Source organism: Amblyomma americanum, chromosome 9 (assembly GCF_052857255.1).
Source record: "Amblyomma americanum isolate KBUSLIRL-KWMA chromosome 9, ASM5285725v1, whole genome shotgun sequence".
Lineage (NCBI taxonomy): Eukaryota > Metazoa > Arthropoda > Arachnida > Ixodida > Ixodidae > Amblyomma > Amblyomma americanum.
The window spans coordinates 23,558,198-23,570,381 of NC_135505.1; the positions used below are offsets into that span (position 1 = coordinate 23,558,198).

The 12,184-nt window shown below is 46.7% G+C and overlaps 1 long non-coding RNA gene across 1 annotated transcript; it reads left to right on the plus strand.

Moving 5' to 3' along the window:
* The first annotated feature begins 2,860 nt into the window (after window positions 1-2,860).
* LOC144104991 (uncharacterized) lies at window positions 2,861-9,542 on the plus strand. The gene is made up of 3 exons (XR_013308680.1): window positions 2,861-2,963; window positions 3,042-3,126; window positions 9,250-9,542. It is a non-coding gene; the product is annotated as an uncharacterized LOC144104991 (long non-coding RNA).
* Window positions 9,543-12,184: the final 2,642 nt, after the last annotated feature.

The window sequence follows — 12,184 nt, forward strand, 5'->3', positions numbered from 1 at the left end:
AACAAGGTGCAGGTAAAGCATAAGGAAGAATGCGGTATCAAGCACGCAGAAAGATTTGTCCCATGCAAAACGAGGGTTGTATACCGTATACCCCTGTCCTGTGGCAAAAGCTACATCGGACAAACTGGACGTTGTATAAACGTCAAACATCAGGATCACCACGCAGGAGAAGCCGCATTGGCGAGGGGAGGGCATGTGGCCGACCATTGTCGCCACTGCCGTGGTTGCACTCCTCGGTTCCGCGATACCACAATCCTGAATAACTTCGGGTCTAAACTATGAAAAGAAGTGTACGAGGCCTACAGTATCAAGAAGGAGTCCGGCTCGGGTGTCAGAAAAACCTCGGTAAACCTGTCTGATAAAGAGTAGTCACATCTAGATTGTATGATATCTCGTACACGCCCTCGCACAAGTGTAACGTGATGATCGTTTTTCACGTTACAATGTGGTTACGATGATTCTATAAATGTGACGCACTGTTGTAATAAAGCAGTTGATGTTCCGCGCTCTGTCCTGTTGGTTTCTTCCTCGTCCCTTGTCTTTTTTGCGTGCTTTCAAGATGCATTCTACTAATGGTCACCAACTAGCCCGTCTCTCCCTAATATACTGCCATGCATGTTCCTTCCGATTGCTGCAACTGGGAACACGTTCTTCCTCTCGTCACCTATGCTTAGAATTCTGCTGCTGAATTCGCCACAGGATTCTCTCCATATTTTCTCCTGTACGGCCGTGGGCCTTCTTGCACAATTGACACCATTCTACCGTACCGCCCTGACGCTTCCGAATTTACGACGCTTTCTCAAGCCGCAGCTTATGTCGAAGAATGCCGACAGCTTGACCGGTCCTTCACTTCTCACGCCCAGCAGCAGCAGAAAAGCACCCGTGGTCACTCTGTACTTCTTCCCGCTTACATTCCTGACTCTCTGGTCTGGCTCTGGGAACCCTCTCAGCTCTCGGTCTTTCCTCCAAACTTGTTAGCAAGTACGAGGGACCCTACCGCGTTACTAAGCAGACATCCCCCGTCATTTACCTCATTGAACCTTTTACGTAGTGCACTGATCACCGTCGCCGAGGACATGAAATTGCACACACCGTCCGCATCAAACCATTCAACGACCCCGCCGTCGTCATATTGGCCCAGGCCGCCAGGACAGCGCACGCCTTTTCGCCCGGGGGAAGTTGTAAGACAAGCCTTCTGCTCCGGAGCCTTCAGTGGCTGGCGTTTAAGGAAGAAGACAACAACAAGCGCTGAACGCTCCTACCCTCATGCGTGCTCTCGACTGACCGCTGCCGCTGGTCTGGATCTGGACTGTACCGCTAGCTGTTCGCGACAGAGCGCCGTGTAAGGCATTCTTCATTATATTAGTTATAATATTTTCTTGGGCCGTCCCTATCTTAACCTCCATCATCCAACGATCGCTTTGTGCTTTAATTTTTGTGTCTTCGAGCTTCACCTCCAAACGTAATAAGTATTGCCAGTACGTATTGTATTTTCTCTTCACTTTGGCTGTCCCAACGCAGCCCTTTTGGCTGCTCTCTACTCCCTCGATTCCTTTAGAATAATTTAAATTGCCTATTTAATTAAGAGTTAATTGAGCAGACCTCCAGCCCCTTATGATGCCGAGTAGACTAAAATTAGATGGGAAGACGCGTGATCGAGTGATAATAAGTCATATGACTAGCTCTCGCCGTAAAACGCTGCGAAAAACCTGGGGCGTACTGCAAAGTCTTTACCGTAGAGGCAGCTTCGAGGGGGTTGTTGCTTAACAGAGAAATGACCGTCGCATTCATACAGCAAACACAAAGTAGTGCTGCTCTTGCTCAAGAAACAGCAGTTTCCCGCAGATGATGCAGCAATCACTGAATGCGACCAGCGCTCACGCTCCTCTGATAAACTTCCTGGCTTCAGTGGCTTCGCTTTATTCGGCGTGTGGTCTCCTCACTGGCGATCACCACAGGGCGCACTCATCGGCATAACTGAATAGAATACTTGTCCGCCAGTGCAATGCGGATGGCTTCCGCCGTTTTACCAGAAAAATAGAGCGCTGTGACTCGTTCACAGAGTTCCTTTAAAAAAACTGCAAGTTCCATAAATCACTGTGTCTCCCAGGAAGCCCTTGAGCGACTTTCAGGACAGATTTTAAAGCCTTTGTAAAGCTGTTGTGAAGAGCTATGGTTCCGAAAATATTTGGCGTAGAAAATATTATTTACCGGAAAAGCGACATCTTGGAAAAGTGTGAAAAACTGACTCATGCAAAGAGAATTCCCTCATAAATGTTGTTGAAACTTCATATAAAGAGCGTCGAGCCACCAAATTTGTGTTAGCAGATGCAATTCAGCTTCAAAATAAATAAAACAAATGCGCAGTTATCACCTTAAATTGCCGCTATGAGGGAAAACTTTAATGCAACGATAAAGCGCGCTGCTCGCGTCGTTGTAGTAACAAGAGCGGATACTAGTAAGCGCGGGGTTCCGCATTTAACCTGACTGCCAACAAGAAAGTCGAAGTGCTCAGGGAGCAGTCCCAACTGTGCAGTTGTTGCTCAGCCACTTAGCACTCATACGCATCGCGAAGACTGGATTAAGAGCGACTAACGCAAAAAAAAAAACAAGGCTGATTTCCGCGGAATGCGAAGAGAAAACTTTTCCTCGTCTCAAAGCTATGCAGCGCTGCTATATACGTCGCATTTGCGCCCGCGATGTCGTCGGAAATTTACGGGCGCTTCGGTCTGGCTAATTAGGGCCGCCCAGCCAGCTCGGTTCCGACAGGACACACGAAAGCCGGACCGTGGAGAATATTTCATTTCAGCAGAAGGGGCGCCGTCAGGAGCGCGCGAGCTCCGTCTACGCAGCCGCTAGTGTTTTACGACGCGTCGCACGCTGCGCCGCTTAAAAACGAGCCGCCCGGTGGCTTCCTCGACGGGATCGTGGGCCGATCGGCGCAAGCTGCCTGTGGCACCCGAGTACGTTTGTGGCGCCTCCTTCCCAGTAGACGTGGACGCGGTACACTCACTCAGCATTTCGCTACTTTCTTGCCGCAGGCATTGGTCGCTGCTGCCTTACCTCGTCGGCGACAAGGTCGACGTACCACGCGCTCCAGCCAATAGACGGAGGGTGAGTGCACAGGTGAGGGCGTTTAAGTGGCTGCCTGTCATTCGCTTATACCGTAATTTTCTGTGCGCAGTGCGGGCTAAATTTTAATTTTTTCTCTTTGCGGAATATCTGCAAGTGCTTACCATGCACTGCAGATTACATATAGTTCACAGCTGTGTTCTCTTCATGGGGCTAACCGGCTTAGCGTATGTCTTCACATGGGTCCTCCGGACTGCATACCAGTCGCGGCCTCGGCATGAATTGGCCAAGGCAGGGAAGAAAGAAAGCGTAGCTTAACAAGGTGTGTGTTTGGGCTAGTTGGTGATCCATGTGCTTGTCGTAGTGTCACCTTTAGGAACCGAATAGACCGTTTAGGTACGACGCTGGCTACGACTTGCAGTGTAGCTGTGAGAATGGGGCACGTGAACACGACATCCTCCGAAATGCGGATCACTGATTTGGCTCCTCAGCTGTGCCCAGGAAATGAATGAATGAATGAATGAATGAATGAATGAATGAATGAATGAATGAATGAATGAATGAATGAATGAATGAATGAATGAATGAATGAATGAATGAAAATGTAAACATGGCGATCAGACAACTTCAGCTTCGAAAGGCAAGATATAGACAGCTGAAATTGAATTCTGCTCAACCCGTGGGAATGAAAATTCCTTTAAATCGAATAACGCATTGTATTCCAAGTGGCCGCCTATTCTTTTCGCCATGTTGAGGTGTCCCCAGAACTGTGTTGCTCGTCACTACTTTCGTATAGAATCGAGAGAATCGGGCGTGCATACGTGACCACTCTTTGGCACGCCATATGAAGGAGCTGAGCAGAGTTCATTTTGGAGCCATTTGGTGATCCATATTTAGATTCCGCCCATCTTTCATATTTGTCTGTCTCGTCTGAACTACGTGTGTGTTTTCTCGATAGAAATCTTAAGAAGCGTCGGTACCCCTATTGGTCATTTTTTTCGTTTTCATTGAAAATTTTATTGCGCACTGGCGCAAGATATGTCATCGGTGATTACTCATACTTGAGTTCTAATTCGTTAAAAGCGCCTTTTTCGCGACTATTACGCGGGCCTTATTATGTACAGCCTTTGCCAAAAGTAATAGGGCAACGATGGTTTGTTTCTGAGCAGCGTAGCCCATAAGCTCTGAATCGGTGCGAAGTAACGTGAACCCTTGTCCTCACGTTTTGACGCCTTTCGCTCTTTAGGGATGCCGTATAGGCTCCGTTATACGGTTGAGAAGGAAAAACCTGTTTTTCTGTTACTTTGGCAAGAGGGGTTCGTCTCCTTACAAGAACCCCACACGCACCGAAACTGGCAGGATTTCGTCAGAATCTGTACGTCTTTACGAGAAACTGGCAGCACAGTGCGTGCCGGCGTCCCAAACGTTCTGAATTACCCGTGATTGTGTCACAGATGGAGAGAAAATCCCTTCACTACGAGCAAAGGTCAGAGAGAGCCCTCAGTCTAGGGCCCCATTTGCATAGCCATCTGGGTGGCGCGGGCGATCTTGTTACGCTGGTCGTGCAGGGCTGTGCAGGGTCGTTAAGGGTCGTACAGGACTGGACGGCTTCTCATTGGGACATGGAGGGGTAGTTTATGAGGGTACTGAGGGAACATTGGTGCATTCCCATGTTGAACGGTGGAGAGTTGGATGTGCCCCGAAAAAGGGAATTTTTCGGGGTAGCATGTGGGATAAAGTGTGTGCCTAAGCGCAAGATGGGGGATAGGGTTAGTATGGATTTGGCGCCGGGAGGCCGCCTCCTCTCGTCCGAGTTTTTTGTGAGCTGATGAGTTTGTTCTGCGGGCGAGTCAGTTATGTTGAAGTATATGAGAATGGGTGAAAGGGATAGGCTTCGCCTCCTCTGGGTAGGGATGGCCTTCCAATGGAGCTCGGAGGATAAGTTTTCGGGCGGTCACATGAACGCGCCCATTGTATCATACATTCGGTGCCTACGTAGGCTTGTTTTATAGCTGTTCTGTTTTGGCCACTGGGCTATTTCATTATACGCTTTTACTCTTTTCTCCTGACAAAATTTCGATAGACATACATCGAAAGAGCGCTGTGCTGCATCTCCTTCGTTTCAGTTGTCTTTGATATAGCGCTTACAGTCCGGCAAACTGTGCGCCATCTCGCCTGAAAGAATATTCTGGCTAGTTCAAAACTCAAGTTCATTTCCTATAATAACGTTCTTGAATGCATGGTTAGAGTGAAAGTTTTCGTGAAACTCAGAAATTCACAAAAATTAAAAATGTCAGTGCCGGTTTTAACTGGGTGAAGCCACTGTCATGTATCAATAATACGCATTATTAAGTATTTATTTTATTTAAAAGCTTCTGGAATTTCATTCATTTCATTTGTTTTTCCCTTAAAGGACCGACGGCATTACATAAGAGGGCAGCAAAATCAAGATTTTTGTAACAACAATAACATATCAAAACAGAGAAATAATAATTTAATTAAGTATAGAATAATGATGTTATGGCGGCACTTTTGATGATTTTTTTAAAGTTATACACTGGAGCGCCATCGCGTAGTTGTCCCATTCACCAGCTGTACGTGAGAAAAGATAAAATTTGGACGAGGTGACATCTATTTGAGGGTGAGGGGGTCTGCAGCGATACTGTGGCCGCAGCTGGCAAAGGACAGGTTTAACTGGAGAGACATGGGAGAGGCCTTCGCCCTGTAGTGGGCGTAGTCAGGCTGGTGATGTTGATGATGATGGTGATGATGAGACGAGGGAGGTCTGCAGAACGTAAGTGTACGGCGTTGGGCTGCTTGTATAGTACGCTCATATTCGGAACAGCGCAGTCAGTAGGAAAGCAGCAGATCAGGAAGTACATGTACATTCAAACAATGGTTCTTTTCCCGAAGCGCGCTGACGAAGGTTTGTAATAAAATGGAAACAAAACCACCATCACAAGAACAGTGCGAAAGTGCTGTACAGAGAAATAAAAAGGCGGGGGGGGGGGGGGGGGATGGCAAGTGCTTCGCATGGCGAGGGAAATGGTGAAGAAGGGAAGATTATGCCCAGATGTTCTCGACAAGCTCGTTTTTTCAACGTGAAGTTGTTGCATTGCAAGAATCGAGCATTCCGTCGACATTTTCATAACAGTATATTTCAATATTCCACAGTTGTGTCAAATTGTCATATTTACAGTGAAAAATGCATCTCATTGGTTTTATATGGCAGTGTTAGCTACTGTGTGCCGGGGCAAGACAAAAGTTATAAGGAAGATTTTGCTGCTCATCGGAAGATTAGACGATTCCGATAAATGCTGATAACAGTATCTTATACTATTTCACAGGGGGCTCGCAATTAAAACGGATGTCCAAGAAAGCTGTACCTGAGTTTAAAATTGTGCAAAATCTCAATTAAAATAGGTGCTAAAGAAGCAACAGAGTCACTAGAAAGTAGGTTCCTACTACAGAGAAAGGACTAAATGCGAGCGCATTTAAAGACGAAACACGTATGCATAAACAAATAAAAGGCGTGAGTGACCGTGCAACCCAACACACAGTCTGTGAAAATTTAACCACATTGCAGACAATGCTGGCAAAGAGCGCAATGTCCCAAAATCGCCATCTTATCAGGCAACAAAGGCCAACTTGTTCGCAAAGTCATCGTATCGTCAGCCATACATGATAACGGCGACGAGTATGGCAGCGCCCTACCTATGAGTATTGCAGACAAGAAAAACCGAGTCGTGCGTACCACACGGCCCACAACATGGTCACTGCCGCCACGTGCCGTTTTTCTGCCGTTGTGTTTCGTCTTTTCATTTTAGCATGCACCTCTTTTAATGCGATAGCATTAGAGTTGTCGCATAAGGACCCTGCCGATGTCCGAGACGAAATTCGCTGATTTGTCGAGATAGGTCAGGTGACCTTGTGATGTCATCACAAGTTGCCCTGATAGGCCATCCCGATTGGTCGAGAGTGGCAGGTGACCCTGTGACGCCATCTCAACCAGCCCATTGTGGAGGTGGCAATTACATGTCAAGAAAGGTCTCGTGACCTTGTGACGTCGCCACAACCTGTCCAACAGATTTTCAGCAACCTAGTTTTTAGACAGAAACCTAGGTAGAGAATCGAAATTTAAAAATCTGGAAAAAATTTTATATATGCATGCGTCAGCACCGTCACAGCATAACGAATGTCTGCTATACTGCCGCTAGCAGTCTGAATATGGCGGTTTATGGAAAGGCAATTGCAAAGAAAGAGACGTAAACACACAGAGAATTTGCGACAGAAGCTGCGGCAAATATGAAATCTGATGCTAGCACATTCCACGTTTGAGGAGACTGTAGCGTTCCATAGTTTTTTTCTTATATTCAAAACGTTCATCTTCAGCCAAGACATATATTCTTAGTTCTGCCCCGTACTTCGCTTTTCTCTTTTTGTCTCTTTTTCGGCTATTATGAAATTTTTGACTCAAGACCAACCGTCTAAGTTCCAGCCCCTAGCACACTACTCTCTCGACCGCTGTGTGCGTCTTCGGGCATGCTTTTGACTTGTTATCCTGCGCCCCATTGTCGCTATGCGTGGACACATTTTAGTCTTTTCTCGCCCACTGAAAAACTTATTTTTCATTGGTCGCCAAGTAGATGAAGGAAAATTGGCGGCTGATAAATAGACGCCTCAAAATTGAAGCTAGTATTTATATGGAGACTGCATTTATATGTGTAAAATATTTCTTTGGATGTGGGTGCAAGAAGCCAGTGCTTAGTTTGTGTACTGGAGAAAGTCTTTCAATCTTCTCTCCTCTTATTTCCTGAGAGTCAAATCGGCAAGACCGCATCTTGGATCATGCCCAATTTTATCATAAATGCTGCAGCCAGATTGACTGCACAATTTTTTGAAGCTTGGAAAAAAAATCCACCTTGGCGCAAATAATTTCACACAGACAAAACAAAAGAGACAAGGGGACAACGGACTCTTTCTTTTTGTCTGTGTGAACTTATTTGCGCCAAGGTGGATTTTTTCCAAGCTTCAAAAAATGCTAAACCAACGAGCCCAGCAACATTCCTTACTGAGACTGCATACAATGCACATTTTCCGGGCTTTGAAGCACATGTATGAATTCAGAGGAACTTGGTCGGCTTTTGGAGCACTAACTATGAAAAGACATTAAATAGACACAGGACAGATTTTGCATTATTCTGTGCAATCGCTAGGACTTAAATATGGTGGCATGGCAGGGAACCTTCATGTGAGGTATTCTCATTGAGCTGGCCTGAAGAACTGCGCCTGCCCTTTGAATGTACAGGTTTTAGTATGTTGTGTGGTTATTCGATTCAATGCGTATAATCATTGAAACGAATGCCCATTCGACCGTAAGGTGAAGGTGTCGCTTCGCTCGGGACTTAGCACCCTGAAACGACGACTGTCTTCTCGGACAATCGTTGAACGTATCGTCTTTGCCAAAAGTAAACAGACAGATCAATTTATTTCATAGCCGTGTGGGGGAGCTCTTACAGCACCTCTGGACACCCATAAGGTCTCAAACGGGGATGACGGTGAAGGTTGTCCTTACCAAACACAGATTTGTAGGAAAGGGCTACCATAACTTGTCCCCGTTGCCAGGTTACTTCTCACAAAGGTGGCATCTGATAGTTCGTTGAAGGGACACTGAGGTAAAGTAGACCAAAATTCCATTTTTAGTAAATATTGATTGCATGGCTCACTCTGGCTATGATGATTTTTGTTCCACAGAAAGAAACGCATATATTGTTAACAAAGTTTGGTTTTAAAAATTTTCGCGTCATCTGAATCAGTTCTGGGTTGTCCACACCGAACACTACTCTCTGCTCATTGCTTAAAAGTGAGTTGCTGTGTAGCCTAGCTTCCTCGGCTCGTGTATTGTCATCGGTCGTGACGTCATCGTAGTTTCCTTGCTATACCAGTTGGTGGTGGCGAAACCTGTACTTCGTTTATATTTACCTTTCCTAGCCCATAGAAGCTCTGTATTGTGTGCGAGCAGCTTCTTCAAATTAGTTCTTAGTGTCCCTTTAACGCTTGAAAGTACGCGTTTTATATGATGACCTCCCTGTTGTGTACCTGTTAACGGCCCTTACTAGTCCTATAACTAATGCTGATGATGGTGATGCAACCGGATCTGCTATTCTCGGCCCGCAGACAAGCGCATCATGGGCGCAACGACGAACATCACGGCGGCACTTCTGAGGACTCTGCTGGCGCTGGCCACCCTGTACTGCCTGGTCGGTGCGCAGATGCCCTTTATGGGCATGGGGTTCCGACCTGGCATGTTCCCTGGAATGATGATGCCCGGAATGATGCCTTTCGGTGGAGGCCTCGGCCTGATGGGAGCGAGGATGCGCATGATGAGGTTTATGGGCTGAACATGACGTGCATAGGCGAAAATGCAGGCGGTTGCGAACACAGGCCAAATAAAGAGTTTGTGCTCTGAATGCGTCTCAGGCTGACATTCTTCAAATTTTCGAGACTCCCTTCAGGCTAGCTGTCATTTCACTTCGGTGCGGTGGGTCACCGACGGTGTGGTTTATACCTACGTGGTTGGCTCGTTAATTGGTTTGTTCATAGAAGGTTGTGGCCAAGTACTAAACTAAAGTGACCAAGTCCTGTTCTGGCGAGGGAGTGCGTTATCGGTTGTTTTCACCGAGATCAGGCCTCATTACGCGATTAAGTGAGATTAATAAGTTGGCAGGCAAAGGGTGGATACAGCTGGCAAAGGGCAGGGTTAATTGGAGAGACATGGGAGAGGCCTTTGCCCTGCACTGGGTGCAATAAGGCTGATGATGATGAAGATGATCGTTGGCTGGTGGGCGCATTAGAAAAGACTAATGGAGGAACCCATCGCCTTGTTTTGATTGATGTGGTATATTGATGGATTTTACCCAAAGCGACACATGATCTATGAAAGACGCAATGCCAGGGGGGGCTCTGGACTAATTTCGACCACTCGAGGTTTTTTGACTTGTACTGGCATCGTACACTCAGCACCTTTCGTTTTCTATGCGCTTCATTCGGGAATAACGGGTGAAAACTTCGGCGACACAAGTTCACCGTATGAGTGACTCGACAGGGTTAACGGGTCCTATGGTCGCTTAAGGTTCCTCTGGCGCACCCTTCCGCGGACTTTGACACACTTGTCCCCATTAAATGCTGCTTTATTGAACATCATCGACCGTATTATTGGATGTCACAAATTATTGACCACAATTAGCTTTGTGTTCCTGCAATATAATTCACCTACTTTGCGAATGTCAGGTGCTCGTACAACGTCTTTATTCCACTGAACGAACGTTCCTTACTGGTCTAGAGCAGGGACCCTCGAACAAGACCCAATAGGAGCGGTCGCCACACCAACCCCCCCTCTCCCCCTCCCCCCTTCCCGTCTCGAACTGCTTGCACTCTCATAAGATTTCCGGCAAAGCTTTCATTCTTGAACGTTAATAATGTAAAGCCAATGGGGCTGAGCTAGTTCACTTAGTAGCCAGTCGTAATGCACTTCGTTTCATGACTGTGTGACTCATGTTGACGAGCACGGTTATCAGAATTCAAACAGACTATACGCAAACTTTTTTGGTAGAATTAATCACTTCACGTTAAATATATCTTTATAAAGCTGCCCATTTCATTTGATGCTGTATACGTCTTAATAAATATACCTTTCAACAGTGCAAAAAAAATAAAATATAATGAAGAAGTATAAAATGTATTAAATAAATAAATCACTTTAATCTAAGTAACAAAACAAAAACGATGTCTTACCCACCCACTCGACAAAGAAAGTTCCGAAGTCCATGTTGAAGAGGCAGCGTGCCGGGCTCCAGGTCCAAAGCAAAGCGGTTAGATTCCGCTTGACCACCTTTTTTCTTTTCAGCGAAACTGCTTTTCTACGGCACGGCCCTCTCAACCAATGAGGATTTTCATGACACAACGACGCCGACGCCGTGTTTTCCGTCGATCAGGGCCTTTAGCACTAACGCGTTAATTACTGGCGAACTTGATATGATGGATTCAGACCTGCGTGTTTGGTTTGCAGGCACAAGCTACAGGCTACATGAGTGCAGGCTACAGGCGGAACGCTTTGCTACGTGACGTACGGTAGTTGATTTGTAATAAAGGAGCAATTAGTAATTGGCATCCACCGAAGCGTAGCCGTATGGCTGCTTTTGGGTGTATGCCAATGAGTAATTGCTCTCTTATTACAAATCTACTCAAACGTAAAAGTTTCCCAAAAAACATATGACCAACACTTGTCTCACTTCGAGATATAGATCAGTTCGCTCTAGCCTTACCATAAGCTTGCCCTCCACGTTAGCTCAGTTGGCAGAGTGACTGATCCGGTGCAGCGGTAGTCCCGGGTTCGAACACCGGAGTTAGACCGACATATTACAGGTGAGTATACTACTGACAGGTGAGCAAGACCGGCACAGCAACGCGGTGTGTCTAAAAATTAACATGCAGAAAGCTAACGTTCAACAGTACTGCGAGGGAACGCCAGTTCACAATTGGTAGCGAGTGCTGGAAGTGGTAAGGGAGTAGGCCCAATTAGGGCAGGTGGCGCAGATGTGCAGCGATGGCGTAGAGGTAGACCGTCCGCCTCGCGTGCAAGAGGACCGGGGCTCGAATCTCGATGCTACACAATTCTCCACCGGATTTGAAAAACAAAAAAAACTCCGCGTGTAGATGGAATTGCATAAGCAGGCCTGGGGTGCGGCCTGACCTCGGTGACCAGAACCGACAACGCACTCCCTCACCAGAACAGGATTTGGCCACCCTGGTGCAGTACTTGGCCACAACCTTCTAGGAACAAACCAATTAAACATCGGCCCTCAGTCCCCAGCGGCTGCGGAGCAACTGACCGCGGCGGCCGGCAGACCTATGACGCAGCGGAGGGTGGTAAGAATTTCTGGCTCCGGACAGGCCGCCATTGGAATCTGAACCTGGCAACGTTTAACGCTAGAACTTTATCTAGTGAGGCTAGCCTAGCAGTGCTGTTCGAGGAACTAGCGGGAATTAAATGGTATGTGATAGGGCTTATTGAAGTTAGCAGGACAGGTGAGGTGTATACAGTACTAAAAGG